Source organism: Zootoca vivipara, chromosome 3 (genome assembly GCF_965207765.1).
Source record: "Zootoca vivipara chromosome 3, rZooViv2.hap1.1, whole genome shotgun sequence".
NCBI lineage: Eukaryota > Metazoa > Chordata > Lepidosauria > Squamata > Lacertidae > Zootoca > Zootoca vivipara.
This window is the reverse complement of record NC_142586.1, coordinates 14634930-14655397: the sequence shown is the minus strand read 5'-3', so window position 1 is coordinate 14655397 and position 20468 is coordinate 14634930. Positions and strand designations below refer to the sequence as shown.

At 40.1% G+C, this 20468-nt stretch overlaps 1 protein-coding gene across 2 annotated transcripts in view; it reads right to left on the bottom strand.

Moving 5' to 3' along the window:
• The window catches only part of MACROD2 (mono-ADP ribosylhydrolase 2), a 900701-nt gene that overhangs the window by 206706 nt on the left and 673527 nt on the right, over positions 1-20468 (bottom strand). The window lies entirely within an intron of this gene.

The window sequence follows — 20468 nt, the reverse complement described above, 5'->3', positions numbered from 1 at the left end:
TCCAAGCTGATGTTTTTAGCTTTTTATGTCTTTCCACTTTGACACATCATCGGGAAAACGTGGCTCTCCTTAACTAGTATTGGGCCCATCTACATTCCAGGTGCTTCTCTCACAAATGAACTGATTAGATTCTGTCGAGCGATCTATATACGGCAGCCTGTGATTAAGGACACCATACACAACACTTCACTTCTTAATTTTTCAATTGGCAGCTGTTGCCTTCCTACGTAGAAAGTAAATATGCAGCTACATTGCATTCCTTTCCCTCAAACTCTCTATCTTATTTTCAATTTCCTTTTTTTGCCCTTTGGAAGTAACCTCTATTTTCACAGAGCTTGGTTCCTTCATCCTGTTTCCCTCTAATTTTGGGGATACTCTTAACTACATTTCTCAGTGACAAGGAAAAAGCAGACTCGTATGACTTGAGACAAAGTCCCTTAAAGAGACTCACTGCTTAGCATGGGAGAGGAAGCTTCTTTAAATTACACATAAACCAGGGAAGCCTAATGCCATCTCTGCTAAATTCTTGCTAGTAAGGTTGTTTAGCCAACAGACTATGTCTAAATCCATTTCGGTAATACTTTTACTTGGCTCAGTTGGTTGCATTCATTTAGCAGATTCAATCCTTTTTTTGCTGACTGAAGATAGAAATCCCAGCTAAAGCATGCCAATATTATCATTCACAGTACATTTCCCCCACAAGTGCAATGCATTATTGCTCACAGTCTTTGGACAAGATTACATAGGTCATGACTAGTCCTAAGCAAACATAAGGACTGCGCCTTTCCTAAACCACTTCTGAATTCATCAAATAATACATTTTCATCAGAAAACCTATTAAAAGTTAAGCACGGAAATGCTTCCCATTTTAAGGTTTGCTTTCCATTTAAAGCATCTTGCACTTACTAAGTAACCTTTAAATGCTTCACAAATATGCCATAGTGGTGCTATTCACTCTCCTGAAATTTCATGCCAGACTTTTCATAAAAGAAATGGAACAGAGGTTTCTGAGGTTCATAAACTGTGGAGGTGACATTTCTGTATCAGGTAGATCCTACCCATATCATTTATGCTGCTGCAAAAGCATCCGTTTCCCCAGTCCCTCTGCAATGTAGGTCCATGAGCTGCCTCACAGAATTCAAATGCAACACCAAAGATTTGGATGTGCAAACGTTTTGTAGACTTGGAAGTCATATAGGACTAAACTATGGCCAGAAACGGGTGTCTTTCTAATACCTAGATCAGGGGTTCCCAACAAAATTTTCGCGAGGACCCCTCATCGAGCCGCTATTGTGACAAGGACCCCCATTAATTCCTAATCCTAAAATTAAAAAGTGAGAGCCAAATTAAGAGTCTTTTTATATTTTATATTTATACGTTTTTTACAGTTCTTCCTCTTCATCTGTAGGCCTTTGTCGTTTTAACGAACCACTTTTTAACCAACGGTCCATTTTTAACTACGCGAACTGTAGCTTCCGCGAAAAACAACACTTTGTTTACAAACACTACTGTTTTGCAAAGAGGCAGCGCGCGCCAGGGAGGAGGGAGGGGAATGGAGAAGACAGGGTACCTGCGCAGTAGCGCACAAATGAAGCCGATGCGCGCAAAGCATCTTGGGGAGGTGAGCGTTAGTAGAATGCGCGCGCTGCCTCTTTGCAAAACAGTAGTGTTTGTAAAGCGCCACCTAACGGCATACAGCAGAACTACTGCCTCTATCTAATTCTAGTTTTGCGCTAGACTCTGCTCATGCAGGAAGCGGCCAAAACAAAAAATCTGTTATCATACGAAATATATTTAATATATTTTTTATTCTAATAGCATCTTGCGGACCCCTCAGGCATAGCTCGTGGACCCCTGGGGGTCCCCGGACCACCTGTTGGGAACCACTGACCTAGATGATTAACTTGAGCAGTCAGTAAATGAGATAGTCCACTTTGGGGCAAATATATTTATTAAGTAACAATCAGTAGACCACTTACTCAGAACACTAAGCATTGTGCATTTAAAAATAAATAAATCAATGAAACACAGAAAAAATGTTTTACCTCAAAACAGCTTAGTGAGGGTGCTTGCCTAATATCAATAGGCAGTGAGTTCCAAAGGACAGATGCTGCCACCATGTTAAAAGGTCAATGGTATTTCTAATGTCCACGTGACATAATATTCCAAGTAAATTTATTAAAATCCTTCATCTGAGGAAGACTTATGGCATATCCTGCTCCCCAATGGCAAAACACAGAGCAGGATTACAGCCTGAGGTCAGAAGACTGATATTTGGTATAAGTGAATAATTGACCCAAGGGTAGGGAAAACCAAAATTCAATAAGTAAACCTGCTGAGATCCTGTTATTTGTCCTGTTGTGATAATGATACATTAGGACCACTAGGAGGGATGAGCAATTTCACCACAGAAAGCATCATGATTCATCCTGGCAAGATGCTTTTATTACCTTGCTTTTGCGACGCTTTTGTTTAAGTTTTTTTTGCAGTCTGTTCCATGGCACTCTATAAGATCAAAGGTGTAAGGCTGCATTCTAGCCTGTTTCATCAACAAAAAGCTTTGTCCGGAAAGCATCTTTTGAGTCAAAAACGAAAAAGCAGATTTCTGACAAATAGAGTCAGCCTTTGAAAGATGTGAAACCCATTGGCCCAGATCCAAAGAGGTATGGTCGAAAAACTTGTGACTGCCTAGAGCAGGGCTGAGGAACTTTTTCTGTGCCATGGGGTGACGTCAGGGGCCACATGTTGCATGCAGAGGTGGTTTTAGGGTAGTGAAACTGCATCATGCACTGCAGGAGGCGCTGCAAAAATGCTGCAGAGTGGAGCACAAGAGAGGTGGGAGGCACTGAATTTTAGCATCAAGCAAGGTGCCGCTGAAATTTGAGAGTCTAAAGTCAGCCTGGTTGTCAGCAGGCAGGAGATGGAGCCAGTGGAACCTGGGACAAAAGGGAGGAAGGGCCCAAGCCAAAACTGGACAAGGCACCCGCTTTTTCTCTCTTTCTGCCACCTCTTTTCTTTCTTGCACCCCTTTCCTCCCATTTTCCCATCCTTGCCACCCACATGGAAATGAGGCTGGGGGCTGAATGCATAGCTGCCAAGTTTTCCCTTTTCTCGCGAGGAAGCCTATTCAGCGTAAGGGAAAATCCCTGTAAAAAAGGGATAACTTGGCAGCTATGGCTGAATGTAGCCCTTAAGCTGCAGGTTTCCATCTCATGGCTTTTTGCTCCCCACTCCACTTTTTAACAAGAGTGCTGTTGCACTCAGTTGGTACATGTTTTGCACCCCACTGAAATCTGGTTGGCTGCTGTGAGAACAGGATGCTGGGCTAGATGGGGGTCTTTGATCTGATCCAGCAGGTGCTCTTCTCTGTGTTCTTAACTGCAAACCCTCATTCAATATTACACACACACACACACACACACACACACACACACACACACACACACACACACTGGTTTGGAAACTGACCCAGAATTCAAAGGAGGCTTGTTATACAGCAAATGGGACGTGGTGTTTGACTAACTAGCCCACCCAAAGCACGGGGAACTAATTGGGTGGCTCTCTGAACCCCAGCAGCTTGGCATCTAGAATATCTGAGCATGAATCCTTTACCATGTCAACTTTAAAGCTGACAATTTAACTGGCTTCAGGAAGCTGATCTCTATTCACATTTTACAGGTGAAAGGGAAGATTAATGCATCTTTTCTCCAAACCACTATCATTTTAAAGGCATGGCTACAGTATTGTATTATATATATATATATATAAACTGTGTTTTTTAAAAAAAAACATTAAAATGAGCAGATGTTTTATTCAAAATCAGAAGATAGGCAGCTGTCAAAATACATCTTTAGTAATGGGCTATCCTTCACTTTAAACAGCCTTCTGGAAGTCTATATTTTTACTATCTCCTTTTCTGGTGACATTTCACAAAACATATGATTGCAATGTTTCATGCATTCACACAAAAAATGCTTCAATTTTTGACCATGAGCCTTTGCATAAACAAGTCTTGTAATCCATTCTCCTCCCTGATAATCTGCACAAATAAAAAGGCCTCCACATGGCAAGAAGGCATTTGTCTGTTTCAGGTGAGCAATTTTAAAGACAAATGGCTGGCAGTAAATCTCTCATTATGACAACAGTCCATGATAAAACAAACTTTGTTCCTAAGTGGACTTGTCTGCCAGTATAAGAGGAATTCATTAACATAAATGTATAAGCTAAGGTAAAATCAGTGGCATATATTGTCAGTAAAATTGAAACACGACAGTTCCTGACTCTAAACTACAGGCTTCATGTAACAAACTATAAATCTGGAATAAGCACATTCTCTCTGCTGCTAAAACTGGTAAAGAGAGCAAAGGAAGACTCACAAAAATGTGTACTGTTCATCTGAATTATAAACTCTCTGGGAAATACTGATAATTTGTCTTTTAGGCTATAATAAACACACATTTGCTATACTTTAATCTTTAAGATTAATTTCCACTAACCTCTTCAGATGGTGGCTAAGCTTGAAAATAATACAATTTGTTCCATAAAATGTTTAAATGTTTTTTTCCCCATTAGATTAGTCATATGGGAAGAAAGGGGAGTTGTTACACACACACACACACACACACACACACACACACACACACACACACAACACCCTAAATGAAATCTAGTCCATCATTGCAACTGTGTGCCTACTGAAGTGGCCTTATTGTATCAGCTTATTCCTTGTGTATAGGTCTCTGCAATCTTTCCCGAGGCTCTTCAATTCACCAAGTCTTATCTCCAGGAGAAGAAGTGGCTGAGAATGTCAGCTGCATGTGGACCTTCTCAGTCCACCAGGAGCAGCATGGAGTGTCTTCCGAACCCCACATAGCATTGAGAAACCATGGCTTACTCCAGAGATGCACATCTGGAATGCCCATGGCATTGTATATGTGAACCAGCTGCACCCCAGGGCTTCTTTGATTGCTTTTTAATTCATGCAGTGTTCTCTCAGTTGAGATCTTATCTCTTCAATCCCTCCCAGTATTTAAGATATGACTTAGAACTTATTAATTTCATGTACTCATAATTGTCTCCCAAAGCAGATTGTAAAGGAAGGGGAGCTACAGGCATGGGAGAGGAAGCTCTTCTGTGTAAACAGAAGTCTGTTTTGCTTGTGTGTGGACATATATGGCCACAATTTTATTTATTGATGGCCTCTCAGCAGAGCTGGTGGAGTGGACCCTGATGAAACATTGCTGCTGGCTGATAGTTGCAATTAAATGAAGGTTAAAATATTGTATTGATCCATGCTATTTAACAGATTATGAAATTATCTATGTAATAAGGACATTAATTTCATCATATACAAACAAAACGTTTCTGGATATCAGCTAGTTTATTAACATGTTCTTATCTATGATAGATACCATGTAAAAATTATACATCTGCTCAGTGCTACTTTTATAGGAAAAGAGGTGCTGGAACTCACCATGAACTCCTCTCTTGTTCTCTTAGAACAGCAATGGTGGCAGAACTGAGTTCTGGTGGGTTCTGGCTGGAAAAAGCCCTGCATCTACTGTTACCTGTCCAAAACCCCTCTTGTGGGATTCAGTCACATATCCAGTCACATAAAATTGGTCACGTATTATTTGCCAAACACATGTGTTAATGGGAAATTCCAAAGAAAATGGACTTAAGGACTTTTAAAGAATACTGAATGAACAACAAATGTTCAAACACTTGATAGAGCAATTGACTGAAAACAAAATAACAAACTGATATTTATTTATTTTTGCACCTTCTTATGGCATTGAATACTGTACATTCTGCTTGTGTGAAGAACTCTTATTTGTGACATCTAAAAAAAAATACATTCATTTTCCTCCTGCTAATATATTAATCAACTACCGGTATGCAGGAATGTCTTTTTAGCAGCATTAATATTATGAGAGAAAAATGAAACAGACTTTGGCTTGATCAAATGAGGATAATACAAATTAACTGAACACAAAGAGCAAACTAATGAGAGGAAAAGTAATATCCTGGGGTTGCATTACAGAAAAAATAAAATTGACCTTACTTGAGCTGATCAAGAAGCTGCAGATTTCATCAGTCTCAAAGAATGCTCTGTGATACCTGCTCTGGAAGTCTGAGTACGTTTTGCTTGGCCGGTGCACTCATATTTGTCTTTTGAAGGACATGTGGCAAGCACAGACCGCAAGACTGTATCACTACCCCATGACCAGTTGAACATTTGCCTAGTCTTTGCTACACAGAAGAAACAACAAGGCAATGTCTGAAGGAGAACGCTTGTATCTCCATACAACTAGATGCATGCTTTCAAATGTATGTGACCCTCACATATCTCACAGTAAGGAAGAGGTCCTGCAAGGTGAAGAGAAAAATGGCACCTATCAAGAGGCTTTAGAGAGGATGAGATGTTCAGCTGTGCCAAAATAAGTTGATCAGAGAGATATAATTTGCTTTGCGTTGATGAGTTCGGGCAACAGGATTTGAATGTTTGGCAAAGGCTTTGGGCAATGTGAATGAAACATTTGGGCGTAATATGGAGAACAAGGGGAACAGACATTTCAGACCAAAACCTATCTTGCTTAGATACTGCTTTTAATTCTTTTCTCTGATGACTGAACTTTGAGAGGTATAGGAAAAGAGATTCATTGGATAATCTACATTGAAATAGTTGTGTGAATGCTGCTGGTAAACAGGAAACAAAAAATGAAAGGGATGATGTCGGAAATGTGATATGAGGCGACTGAATAAATTATATCATCTTTTATTTATTTCATCTTCCTTTTTATAAAATAAAGAGAGGATGTGCTGCTCTGTAATTTAAGGCACACTTAATATTTAAAATATTTAAATAGTAAAATATTCACAATAAAATATTTAGAGAGTTAAACAGGATGCATGCTGTAAAGAATCCATCAAATAAAGGGACCCTGTTTACGATTATTATGATGTATTATTGCATTGGGCAAGTATACTTGTGTTAAAATATTCATTTTACAATATTATACAGAGTGTTCCACTGATCACGTAAATAGCATATTCTCCGCCACTATCTAGATGCATTAAAAATGATAATAATGTAGTTCTCTCCAGGTGAAACCTTTAATCAAGGTCCAGAGAATTCCAGTTTGCTCTGTTCGGAGGAAAAGAAGCAACAGAAATCTCTACTATTCCTATGAGCTTGATGTAAAGAAGTATGGCTGGAAGCAAAATACTGTATCTACTAGTTCTGTTCTGTTCTGCTAATGCTTGCACAAGAGTTCTGTTCTGCTAATGCTTGCACAAGAGTTCACATAGTGTTCCTATTATTATTATTATTATTATTATTATTATTATTATTATTATTATTTTAAGAAAAAACATCAAAGTGGTTTACAACACATTAAAACATAAAATAAAATCCAGAATAAAGCATTACTGAAGAAAGTCAAATATCAAGTAAACATTCAAAGCAGCATAATTAATAGGAAACAAAAATATTATCTTAAAGATTTCAGAATAAGACATTACAAAGGAGGTCAACCACAGAATGCAGATTTAACACAGCAAAGCTAACAACAGCAACAAAATTACCTTAAACATTTCAAAAGAAAACACTACCGAAGGAAGTCAAATATAAAATGCACCTTTAAAACAGCACAATTAGCAAGAGAATAAAATATCATCAGAAGCATAGAACATGTTTGCTGCTGTTGCTGCCCATGGTGGTTCATGGGGGGGGGGGCAGCGGCTGTGGAAGCTCAGGCTCAATGACCTGTATCTGCACTAACAGACAGCTAAGGTGGTTTGCACCTCAGGAAAAGCTTTCCTAAACAAAAAATGTCTTCAGTAGACACCAAGATATATTCACGCTAGGTGCCTGTCTGATTTTGGCTGATGATTTCATTCCAGAGGGCTGGAGCTGTAACACTAAAAGTCCATTACAGGCTAATTGCACTTCTGGGTCATATGGAATTCTCAGCAGTACCCTGAGGAGTACAATTGCAGGGCAGGGATATAGTCCCAGTCTCAAATTGTTCAGGGCTCCAAATCAGGGGTCAACAAACTTTTCAGCAGGGGGCCAGTCCACTATCCCTCAGACCTTGTGGGGGGCCAGACTATATTTTTTTTGGGAAATGAACAAATTCCTATGCCCCACAAATAACTCAGAGATGCATTTTAAATAAAAAGACACATTCTACTCATGTAAAAACACGCTGATTCCTGGACTATCCGCGGGCCAGATTTAGAAGGTGATTGGGCTGGATCTGGCCCCCGGGCCTTAGTTTGCCTACCCATGCTCTAAATGCTAAAAACAGGAGCTTGAATTGTGCCTAGCAGTATTTTGGCAGCCAGTGCAGCTCTCACTTTCTCACTGCATACTTTCACTTCCACGAAAAATCGTGCAAGAAGTGTGCAAGCTATTGCACCACAGAACATTTGTTTATGTAAAACCGCAATGCCTTTGCACTGTGAAGCGACACCAAGGATCTGTCTGTAATTGGGAATGATTTGTGGCTGACCTCCGCGGGATTAAGGGATTGGTTACAGGTGTGAGTGGTTGGCGGCGAGTGCAGTGCTTGTGTGGCGGATAGGCACTGGTTCAAGGTGATAGGGATGGGAGAGCGGTCTCGCCATCCCTATGTGAAGGGTATTCCGTTAAAGGAACCCAGGGACTCAACTGGTTTGATCAGCCCCTGAGAGGGGGTTGTGCCCGTGCCTGAGTCCAGGGGGTGGTGAACATAGTCTGTTCCCAGCTTTTCACCTTCCCAGATGTTCACCCTTGGCTGACCTATGCAGGGAGCTAGTCGAACCAGAGCCTATGCAACCACTCACATTCTGTAATCAATAATGTTGTGGCCTAAATTCTGCCAAAAACCAAAACTAAAATTTGAGTCAAGTGTGAATTTATTTAGGGGGGAGGTCTCTGGTTTTGAACACGCAAAAGTGCTGCTGAACCAACTGGAAACAATGACCACTGTGCTATCAAATTCAACATATATGTAAGCAGGCAATGGCCAAGCAAGTATAACACAAGCGCATTTGACTTTTAAAAAGAGGAAAAGGTAAGAAAACAATCCAGAAACCCAAAAGAGTTTCTTTTAAAATGAGAGGTCGCACAAGACCAGATATTTGCTACATAGTGAACAGGACCCACATACACAAAAAGAAGCTCAGATATTCATAGCTGCCAAGTTTTCCCTTTTCTCGCGAGGAAGCCTATTCAGCATAAGGGAAAATCCCTTAAAAAAAGGGATAACTTGGCAGCTATGGATAATGCCTTCAACTGGAACAATATGCAATAAGCACATTTTGCTTTTTCTGAAAATACTAATGATTTTTCAAGGTATTGGCAGAGGTTTAATTGCAGGTGTTTGTTATGGCAACAGAGGTTTCTAAAGTGACTTCTGCAGGTAGGCAAAATATTAAGGATCTTTGCTGCCACCATCAAAATAATTCTGGAAATAAGGGTGGTGGTATATTTAATAGACAGAAAATGGCATGTTCTTTTAAACCAGACTAGCTGCCTGGCATTCTGCAGCCTTAACTGTTATCCTGTCACAAATGATCTTACAACTGGTTAACTTCCAATTTCACCAGACAGTCTATGCCTGACATTTAATTAGTGACCCAATTATACCTTTTGCTGTTCTCAGCTTATAGGAGCAAAGGAAATCAAAATGGGCTATGAAGAGGAAGAAATTACAACCAGTTCTCTGTAGCCCACACAATATATAGGGCAGTAATGAGAAAAGGCCATAACTCTCTTTCCTAAAATTAATTTCGCTAGTTGAGTGGCTAAGACATTATTTGGGGGAATGAGTTCAATCATTTTAATAAGTACAGAGCATTTTTAGAAGGTGGAATTAAGTAATAATGCATTATTTATTTATTTGGGACATTTATAGTCCACTTTTCAGTAAAAAATATATACTCATCACACATTGATTCTGGCAGACTACTAGGATTTAGGCAAGTTTTCTAAATTGTACAGAAACAAAGATGCTCACAGCATCCATTTAATTCTGCTCCCCCTTTTAATATATTCTCTATAGCACACAGCATCTTCTGTCCTGATGAGATTTCACCCCTCTAGACCTACAAAAATGTATGATCTTAAGATACATAATTTTAAAGGTGCTTAAGTTAGGGTATCAATATATGTAACACATTTTGGCAGAAGAAAATTTCAAATAATTAGATCACAGCAGTGATTTTGTTTGTTTGTGTATCACTTGATATAATGCTGAGTGTAGCCTATACTTGGGAAGGAGGGACAACCAATTCAGGATCTGTGTCATAGCAACAAAAGACCACTTGTCCACAGGGGGAAAAAATTACTCTCTGTATTCACCACATACTGTTTGTTTCATGTAACTGTTAGTGCTATTCATTTCTGATATGAAAGCTAAACAAAACAGATTGCCTTGACTCTGTAAATTCATGTGCATTAAATAAATGAGCACATAATGGTTTAGTAACCAGGCAGAAGGAAAGGGTTTCTCACAGATTATTTTTGCATTGGGTTTGGGGTGGGGAACAAAATGCAAATGCTCATTAACAACAGGACTTTAATTCAACGGACTAGGCAGCTATTAAATTGTGGAAAGACATTTAGCTATATTGATTCCAGATGACCACATCAATGCCAACTTCTAACAAAACAAGGCATTTTGAACTAAGCCATTGTGTCGGCATTCAAGACTGAAGCAACAAAGTGTTTAAATAGAGAAACAGGAAGGTCTTCTTGCCATATGTGAAAATCAGATATTTTGATCCTCCAATTGGATTGTGAGGATTTTAGCTGAGAGCCAGCATGGTACAGGGGGTTGAAAAAACAGATTAGGCTCAGTTTACAATAAAAGGAATAAACACTCCACACATTTCCGAAAATATTGCTGGTTGGTGAAGCATTGCAATTAATAAAGTGGATTGGTGGTGGTTGCTGCTGTTTGTATGCCACCCTGTACATTTTCCTTCAAAATTATAGGAAGGTCTTCATATGCCAGCTTCACAATTTCCTTCATTTGGTGCAGGCATTTTATTTTCAGTATAAACAGGACTCCCATTTTTACACCTCCACCTCCACACCTCTTTTAATTGTTCTCCAAGACGTGGAGGGAGGGAAAAAGAAAAGTGGAACATTCCAGGATCAAATCAGAAACCAGGATGGCTTCTGTAATTCCAGGACTGTCCCTGGAAAATCGGGACACATGCACTAGATTCACAGCTGTCTGCACCCCTGCCAGTCTAGACAGAACAGTACTATCCTTCCTAAACAGTGCTACTGCTGGTAACACATGTTTTGGAGCCCCACACATGTTTTTTCACCCCTTACCATAAACCACCTGCCTGCACCATTCCTGCTTGCTTGAAAGATGTTTGGCGGTGACACAGGTGTGTTGCCAAATGTCCAACCCAGTCCTTAGATTCAGTTTTAGAATTAAAATATCAAAGGACATTGTTGGGAAAGCACTGGATTTCAAGTCAAGGTGATGTATTGAAATTATTAGCATAAATAAGTGTTAACACTATAGCTTTCAGTTTAATATTACTTAGAATTCCATCAATTGCCATACAGTACTCTTGTTTGGCACAGAGCTGGATTTTAAAAGGCAACACTACCAACTCCCTAGTGTTTATCCTTGTTATATCACACACACACACACACACACACACAGGGTTCAATAAGGTTTTTCCCTTCTTTTTTTGCAGAATGAAGAGGAATCCTTACAGAAATAAGTTCCAGATCAATTCAGGTTGTTCAGCAGAATGGTAGACTTAAAAGCTCACCAGTGCAAAGACACTTCAAAGAACTGATCTGCCTAAACAGTTCAGAGACTCTATACCCATTTTAATTTTAGATAAAAGGCTTTAAATGTTCTGCAGATTTGTTCTTGAAATCTTCTAAGAAGAAAATCATCTTTTATAAGATTATTTGTGTTCAATTCATTCTATGGTAACGAGAAGAAGTTTTAATCAGCACACTAAAATAAATTGCCCTGAAAAGGAAGCAGAAAGGAAATAAAGAATTTTCTGTTCCTGGTTTTATCTCATTTTCTTCTTCTTAAAAAATGAATATGCATTAGTAATAAATGTCATAGCCATGATCCAGAGACTAAAAGCTGATGTGTAGGATACGCCTTCCCATATCCCTGCCATGCTACAACGGCAGCCAGATATAAGAGATTCAGAAAGCTTGCTATGCATTCGGGCTTAACCCTCAAACCGCCTGGATTGGGTCTAGTTATAATGTGGCAACCAGTCCTGCAGTTTAGGAATGATCGAAACACAACATTTCCTTCAAATGCCTCATTAAAAAATGGCATTCATTTTCCCCCCAAAGATAAACCTACTTGGTTTATCCCACATTCCTTGAGATACTTCAAACACATTGCGTGTGAAGACATCCTTCCAATATACTTGAAATACGTACACTCACTAGACATGTTCAAAAAGCTGTATTCAGTATTGGACAAACACTCCGCTGAAGCCTTTAAACTTAAAAGCTTAGGCAACAATGAATTTGCAACTCTTTAAGGCACTACAAGACTCTGATATTTGATGCATTCTGTACAGCATCAGATATTTGGTGCCCATTTCTCTAATATGCACTGCAGATCCGTCTCAACTGAGGCATAACTCCCATGTCATCACAATACCAACTGAGATGTTCCAACTCGTGTAGCATCCTCTCTCACACACCCGTGCCCCCGAAATCAGCTCCGCCGGGTCAGGAGGAGGAGAGGAGAGATCATTCTGTCCTGATTTCTTTTTTCTTTTAGAACTTTATTCAGCAAACAAGCTTAAATATGGACAAAACATGCCACAGACAAACAGACAGGGTCAAGGAGGAGCTGAGGGTACAATATATGTTTCTAGCTCTCCTTTTGAATTATTTGCAACCGTCACCAGAGCACAACATATGAAAAATATTTTTAAAGTTCAGGAGAGAGTAAATGCTTCTAAACAGAGAAGAAACATACCTGTGTTATCAAGATTTCTGAAATCCAGTACATGCACAGTGTTCTTCAGAAGCAAGCATTCCCCATCAGTTCACTGAAAGAGAAACCCCATGCATGCACAGAGACATGCAACTTTTCTCAAGAATTGTGAGAGATCTTGTTTATCTCTACATTGACTGCACAAGAGCTGCTAGGCTGGGGTATATGAATGACTACATCCTCAGCAGAACTTGCATTCATTCGTTTATTTGAGGGATTTATATTCTGCCCTTCCATAACATTCCCAGGGCCGGTTATAAAATTTAAATAAGCACAAAACAGCAAAGCAAACAAATTAAAAGATTATACAAAAAAAGTATTAAAAATAGTATAATCACTAGAAACAGCATAAAAACAACAAACCGAGCTGCGATAAAATGGATCAGATTGAAATAAAAGGCCTGAGAAGATTAAAATACACCAGCCTCCCTGAAAAGAGTTTTGCAGGGCACCAACCCCAGACTGATTCCTTGGATAAAATCTTCTTGCTGCCACCACTTATAAGAATAAGCATGCTCAGCCAGCCCTCTTTTTAGGCAGAATGAGGGCACTGCCTCAAACAGCTGGTGGCCCTTTTACTCCCAGGGAGAGCCAATTTGGGGATTTTCTGCCAAAATAACTTGGCCAGCCTTGGTACTTGGTACCTTGACTTGGGTGGCTGGGATTTGTTGTTCCGCCTCAGGCAGCAGCATTTCTTGGGCTTGGCCCTGCAGGATTAGCATGGAGATATTTCACAGCTATAAAGAAGCCTTGAAAGAAGCCTTGAAAGAATGGAACTAAGAGAAACGTTAGTACAGTACAACTTATTCTCTGCTCTTAATTCAAAATTTGGTTTTGAATTAAGCCTGCCTGAGAATAAATGGCTCCTTTGAAAGCATTCTCATCATATGCTTCTACTTTTGTGCCGGAGATTTTGTGTTGATTTTAAAAAACAAAAAAACTAAAAGGAAAGCAATGAGTGTAAGTGGCTAAAGTATGTGAATTAAATCCAAGGTTTTGCTTGCTCAGGGAACTCTGTGCTCATTTTAGCTTAAATTTTCATTCCCATTTGCAGCAAAGAAAATAGCTACTGCAGAAATGATTATTTGAACTCCTTTCTGACTGGGAAACATGGACCTATTTAAAATGACGGTAAAGAAACAAGTTGCTATTTTTATGAAAACAGTTATATAATAAACAATGCCTCCCCATTTCCATTATTTCTTAGCATTTTGAAAATTCTCTTCTGCCACAGAACAACAGCACGAGGAATCAGAATGATTGTAAGCCCCTGTGAATGAAGTCTTAAAGCAGGTATTCTATGAAAATGAAAGCCTGAACCAGGCATAGGCAAATTCGGCCCTCCAGATGTTTTGAGACTACAAGTCCCGTCACCCCTGACCACTGGTCCTGCTAGCTAGGGATGATGGGAGTTGTAGTCCCAAAACATCTGGAGGGCCGAGTTTGCCTATGCCTGGCCTGAACAAACCAAGACAGCTACAGAACCAGTCCCAGCCCTACCAACCCAGCAAGGTGAGTAGGCTTAAAGGCAGCACTGTGATGAGGACTGTGCTTAGATGGAGGCAAATACTGGGTGGAACAAGACTTTTATAAAGTTTTGGTCCACAGGAAAACATATTTTGCTTCAGGGGCCAAGACGTCTTGAGTTGGCACTGTACTAAATGCAAAGAAAAGAAACTACACATAAGGCCCTTTCAGTGGGTTGGCTTTGCAAAATGTCCCAGGTCAGGACACTTCTCCCACCCCCAAATCTTCAACGTTCAAAAAACAAGCTGGCACAAAACATCCATATTGCCTTTTAAAGTATGCAATGCTTTTTAACTCATATTTTTCTTCGTGCTTTAAAAGAACATCAGAAAGGATGGTATTACATCCTGATGTACAGGATAATATAAACCAGTTCTAAAGTGACTGGAACAGCATGTCTGTTAATAGATCCTACATGAGGAAGGGGGTGGGAGGAGGAATTAGAAGGGCAAGGGGGAAAGAGATGCAGATAAATCTAAAAATATATCCCACTTCTTGCCAAACAAAAAGAAAACAGCCCACATATGTGCATGTTTACAGACACAATGCTAATGAAAATCTTGGCCAATAATACTGTCAGAAATACCTGTAAAACCATGAGCAGATATTCATTAAGCACAGTAAGTAGCTCACAGGCGGTTGAGCTTAAATTTCTCCTGTGGGAGTGTACAACACATGATCAAAGACAAGCAATGAAAAATAAAACTTGCTAATATGACAGTCAAGGACGGATGGATTTCCAGATAGAGAATGCTTCTTAGTGCTGGGCAAGTGAGCTGCTGTCAAGGTTAGCTTTCGGTATAGAGAGGGGAAAACCACATCGCTTGGCTCCGTCCCTCTGCCACGCCAACTCTGAGCAATTAATCTATCCACAAAATGACGGTTGCAGCTTTTGCGTGTTTGCTTATGAGCTAATCAGAAATCCATGCTGCTGTCCTTGTGTTTTGGCCAGAAACGAAAGAAGAACCAGCCGAGGACAAATTTAACAACATGCCGGCAAAAACTGTTAACAGGTTACTAAGGATGGGGGAAAGGAACCTGAATAATGAAATGCATGTCACAATGGGTGTGTGTGTGGGGGGGGGGGTTAAATCCTCTACAGCAAATTCACAAGTAGGGAGAGCACAAAATAAATAGTGAAGCAACACTGCAGAAACATGCACACCAACCCAAAATGATGTAGTCGTACTATACTAAAGAAGACTAGCTTCATGAAAACTATCTTGGCAGAACAATAACCCCACAAGATCATCAGATATATAATACTGGGTATACAGTATTTCTCTAATTTCTGATGGCAGCTCCCATCATCTCTGACCATTGGCCATGCTGGCTGAGGCTGATGGAAGTGGACAGTCCCAACTGGAGGGTAAAGAATTCACTAGCCTAGGTATGTGTTGGCTGGCAGAGACTCTGCTAAATTTCAGGCCCTATAAGGAAATGCCAGGGATTGAAAGCGGAGCTTTTTGCATGGGAAACAAGTGCTCTACCATGGAGCAAGACGTATGCCACTTTTACTGTGTATATTTGTATTGTTGTATGCAATCAAAACTGTTTGCACTTATTATTGAACCGGTTATTTAGTAGCAAAGGAAATATCAAAACAATTCACTGAATGTTGCAGTTCTAGTAGCTGCACAATGATAAATCAGTATAAGCCTGTGTAATATTTATTTCCACTTAGAAATATGCTGCCACCTCCAGAAATATCACAATCATTCAGTACATTAACCTGGTTTCAATACGTTCACCTGGTTTCACATTTCCAAGCTTCTCACATGTTCGGCTGACAAGAAAATTATGAGAGCTGACAACATTATTACTATGATATGCACAGGGTTTAACAAAAGCCTGCAGATGAAGTAAGACTCTAGGATGCATAAGAAACCAATCTGACAATGCAGAAGTCACAGATTAAATTAACTATGTTCTTAATAAACTGTAGGCGCTTCTATGTTACCACTTTCCTAGAAAGAACAAAAAAATCCAAGTAGGAAAGAGAGGGAGCAAAATGGTAATAATAATAATAATAATAATAATAATAATAATAATAATAATAATAATTTATACCCCGCCCTCCCCGGTCAAGACTGGGCTCAGGGCGGCTAACATCAGGTATAAAAACCCACCATTTCCAAAGCCTTGCCAGTTCACACCAGCCAGGATGGGAAGGGGGAGGTGGTATGTCGTTGTCTTTATCATATTACTACTACTACTACTACTATACCAACTCCAAGCTGGTGTAGTTGATACGGCCTCTCAGGGGTATGGAGGGGCTTTGGAACCTGCAGATCCTGCTAGACTATCTTTGCTCCATTCTGTTTCAGCCTGCTGCATATGGCTTCAGTTGCCTGTAGCTCCCTGCACATACTTTTTCTTTAGCTGCCTCAGGAGGGAGATGCTTCAGCTATCAGGACTTGCTCTTGTCTGCTCTCTGCTTGGACATGGCTTGAATAGACTCTGCTCACCTTCCCCTGCAACCCTCAAGCTCCCACAGAACTGGACAACTGCTGATGGAAACATTTATGGCAGCAGAGTTATGTCTGTGAGGCTTTGTGTAGGTCAGTGGTTCCCAACAGGTGGTCCGGGGACCCCCAGGGGTCCGCGAGCTATGCCAGAGGGGTCCGCAAGATGCTATTAGAATAAAAAATATATTAAATATATTTCATATGATAACAGATTTTTTGTTTTGGCTGCTTCCTGCATGAGCAGAGTGTAGCGCAAAACTAGAATTAGATAGAGGCAGTAGTTCTGCTGTATGCCGTTAGGTGGCGCTTTACAAACACTACTGTTTTGCAAAGAGGCAGCGCACACATTCTACTAACGCTCACCTCCCCAAGATGCTTTGCGCGAGTCGGCTTCATTTGTGCGCTACTGCGCAGGTACCCTGTCTTCTCCATTCCCCTCCCTCCTCCCTGGCGCGCGCTGCCTCTTTGCAAAACAGTAGTGTTTGTAAACAAAGCGTTGTTTTTTGTGGAAGCTACAGTTTGCGTAGTTAAAAATGGACCGTTGGTTAAAAAGTGGTTCGTTAAAACGACAAAGGCCTACAGATTAAGAGGAAGATAATGCATTTGATGTTCAAGCAAGTAAGTCAGTGACTCTCGAACCGATCTTGTCAGTGTCCATTGAACCTAAATCGTCGGCGTCCCTTGAACCTAACCCTTCCAAGATCAGTGTTAAGCTTACTGGAAAAAATTAGATTAGGAATTAGGAATTAGATTTAGGATTAGGAATTAATGGGGGTCCTTGTCACAATAGCGGCTCGATGAGGGGTCCTCGAGAAAATTTTGTTGGGAACCCCTGGTGTAGGTGAACCAAGGGCTACCAGAATGGAGGTCCCTCCACTGGCCAAGAGGTTCTTCTCCACTAGCAGAAGATCTGGAGGTTAGAATTGTTCAGCTAGTCATATTACAGTTCATTGATTCATACTTTAAATGAGCTTTGCCCAAACTGACCAATTTCAGCTGGAGTTCAACAACATCCAGATGGTCACACATTTCCTATCATCCCTGATCTAATTTGATTCTTTTGAAATTAGATGAGTTTGCTTCAACATGCCTAGTACAAGGGAATGCCAAATTTATTTTATTATCCATCTTTGTTTGTTGGGCCCACCTCCTATTCATGCAATGTCACATTCTTTCATGAGATTCTGTTGCAAGGCCATTCCCAGTCCAGAGCATTTCAGCCTTTTTCAAAGTCAATCATCAGAGCCAGAACATATATTAGAAACATAATGCAAACTTGCTCCCTTCCATATAAGATGTAGTACTGGCCAGCCTGCAATTATGCAGAGTTTCATCTCCAGCACTGCCGACAAAACATCAGGAATAACCTTCTGACAGAGCTGTTCAACAGTGGAACAGTCTCCCTCAGGAGCTTGTGGTTCCTTGGAGGTTTTTAAGCAGAGGTTGGATGACCATCTGTCATGGATGCTTTAGCTGAGATTCCTGCATTGCCGTGGGTTGGACTAGATGACCCTCAGGGTCTCTTCTAACTGAACAGTTCTTTGATTCTATGTTGAAACTCTCTTATCCCAGGTACCAAAAAGGATAGGATGGCCGCAAATATATGTTACAGCCACTGCAGCAATCAATTACCAATGAAGTCAATAATCAATTTCCACAATCACTACTGATAACGTGGGCACCATGATCATCTTCAATATATTTTTATTTTTAGAAAACTCGGAACCTTTGAGTTCCAAACAGCTGTGTCAGGCCTTTACAAACATTAAGGCTGCTAAAACATTTTTATGAACCGGCAGCTGGATGAAATGCTGTGTGTTCCATCTTTCACCATGACAGGCATGTTAACTGCAAATTCGCCTGATAATAACCAAACACCACAAGGGTTGATAAAAAGGTAAAGTCTGTAAAAAAGATATGTGGATGTAAATGCTACGTCGGGGGACCTTTTATATCAACTATATGCCTGAATTTTCTAAAGTTTAAAAACAGAATTGAGTCGCCGCAGATAGTTTACACATCTTAGCACATCCCAGGAGTAAACTACTGGCTGTTAAATATGTCTGCTTAGGAGGAAGGCAAGAGCAGAGAAACAAGCTATATGTCACTCAAGAACCTAACATTCTATATATCCCTTGAATAAAACTTTTAAAACAAAATGGGAACAGGTTAAGCAACAAATCAGCAAGAGTTGGGGCTTGGTATTTCCATTACTAAAGAGGAGGGCAATTTGGGTAGGAGAGTAGCACTAACTTAAAACCAAACCATTTAAAAATACCATCTTCCTTTACTTCCAGACTTTGCCCATCATTCGTCTGGTTATGAGAGTGAAGGCCTCATTCTATTTTTTTATAGGCACAAAAGATAACAGGTAACACAGGAGGAGAAGTCACAGAGCTAATGAAGAGGCAAGCCATCTGAATGATTTAACACCACAATATTTTTTTTTAATTCTCAGTGAGTGATTTTATATACCAACTTTCTCATAATACTATATATTACATACCTCTCAACTGTTCTGGGAAAACTGGATCATTCTGTTTTTCCATGCGAGAGCATGGCAGCCATTGGGGGCGCTGCAATCTCACGTTGCGATGTCACCCCCAATGGTTTTTTAAAAAAATATTTTTATTAATTTTCCAATTAAAACCAATTATATCACATTCAATATTTCAAATTATACACATATATATATCAATCAAACCGAATGTTATGCCAAATCATCTAAAGAATTTTTTTATTTGGGTTCCCATGCTTCAAGAAATTGGGAATTCCTCGCAACTGTCCACTGCCGTCTTTTTTCTAAAGTTCAAATCGTCCTCCAAGTTCATAATAATCCAGATCTTCCCCTTACAGTCACATAGATGTTTTCCACTTTCATCCGATTGTTTCCCAGTTGCTGAGATAAATATCAAACAAAGTTTCACAGATGTTCTTTCTCCTGTGTGAGTTAATCAGTCCAGCCTCCCCATAAATCTTCTTAATGGAGCTCCCTGTTGCGTCGAAGCAGCCCGAAGCAGCGCCATCTTGAAAAGCTCAAATCACTTTCGTTTTCTCTCATAGCCATGAAGATTTACGATCATTATAGAATTTACAGCTTTTTCAGGCAGGAGACCCAAACATCAAACCATAAACTCTTGGTAAATTAATGGATCTCCTTGCCCTATAGCTGAACTTAGCTTCAGGTCGCTGCTCCAATTTAAAGTGCGTCACAGCTCATAAATCCTCCGAGTGCGTCCAGAACTCCTTCCGTCCGACTAGGGGGGGGGCTTTTCTCATCGGCAACTCCACATCTTTAAAAAATATGCTCAGTAACAACAGTTATAAAGTTCAACTCACACAGTCTTTTGCTTCTCTTTCACTCCAAACAAGCCAGGACATCGCGTCCGGGAAGGTACGAGGCAACAATATGAAGGGAAAAAAAATAAAAACTCACTTCCCTTATCGCTCCGTCCCCATCAATCCTTCTTCCAGA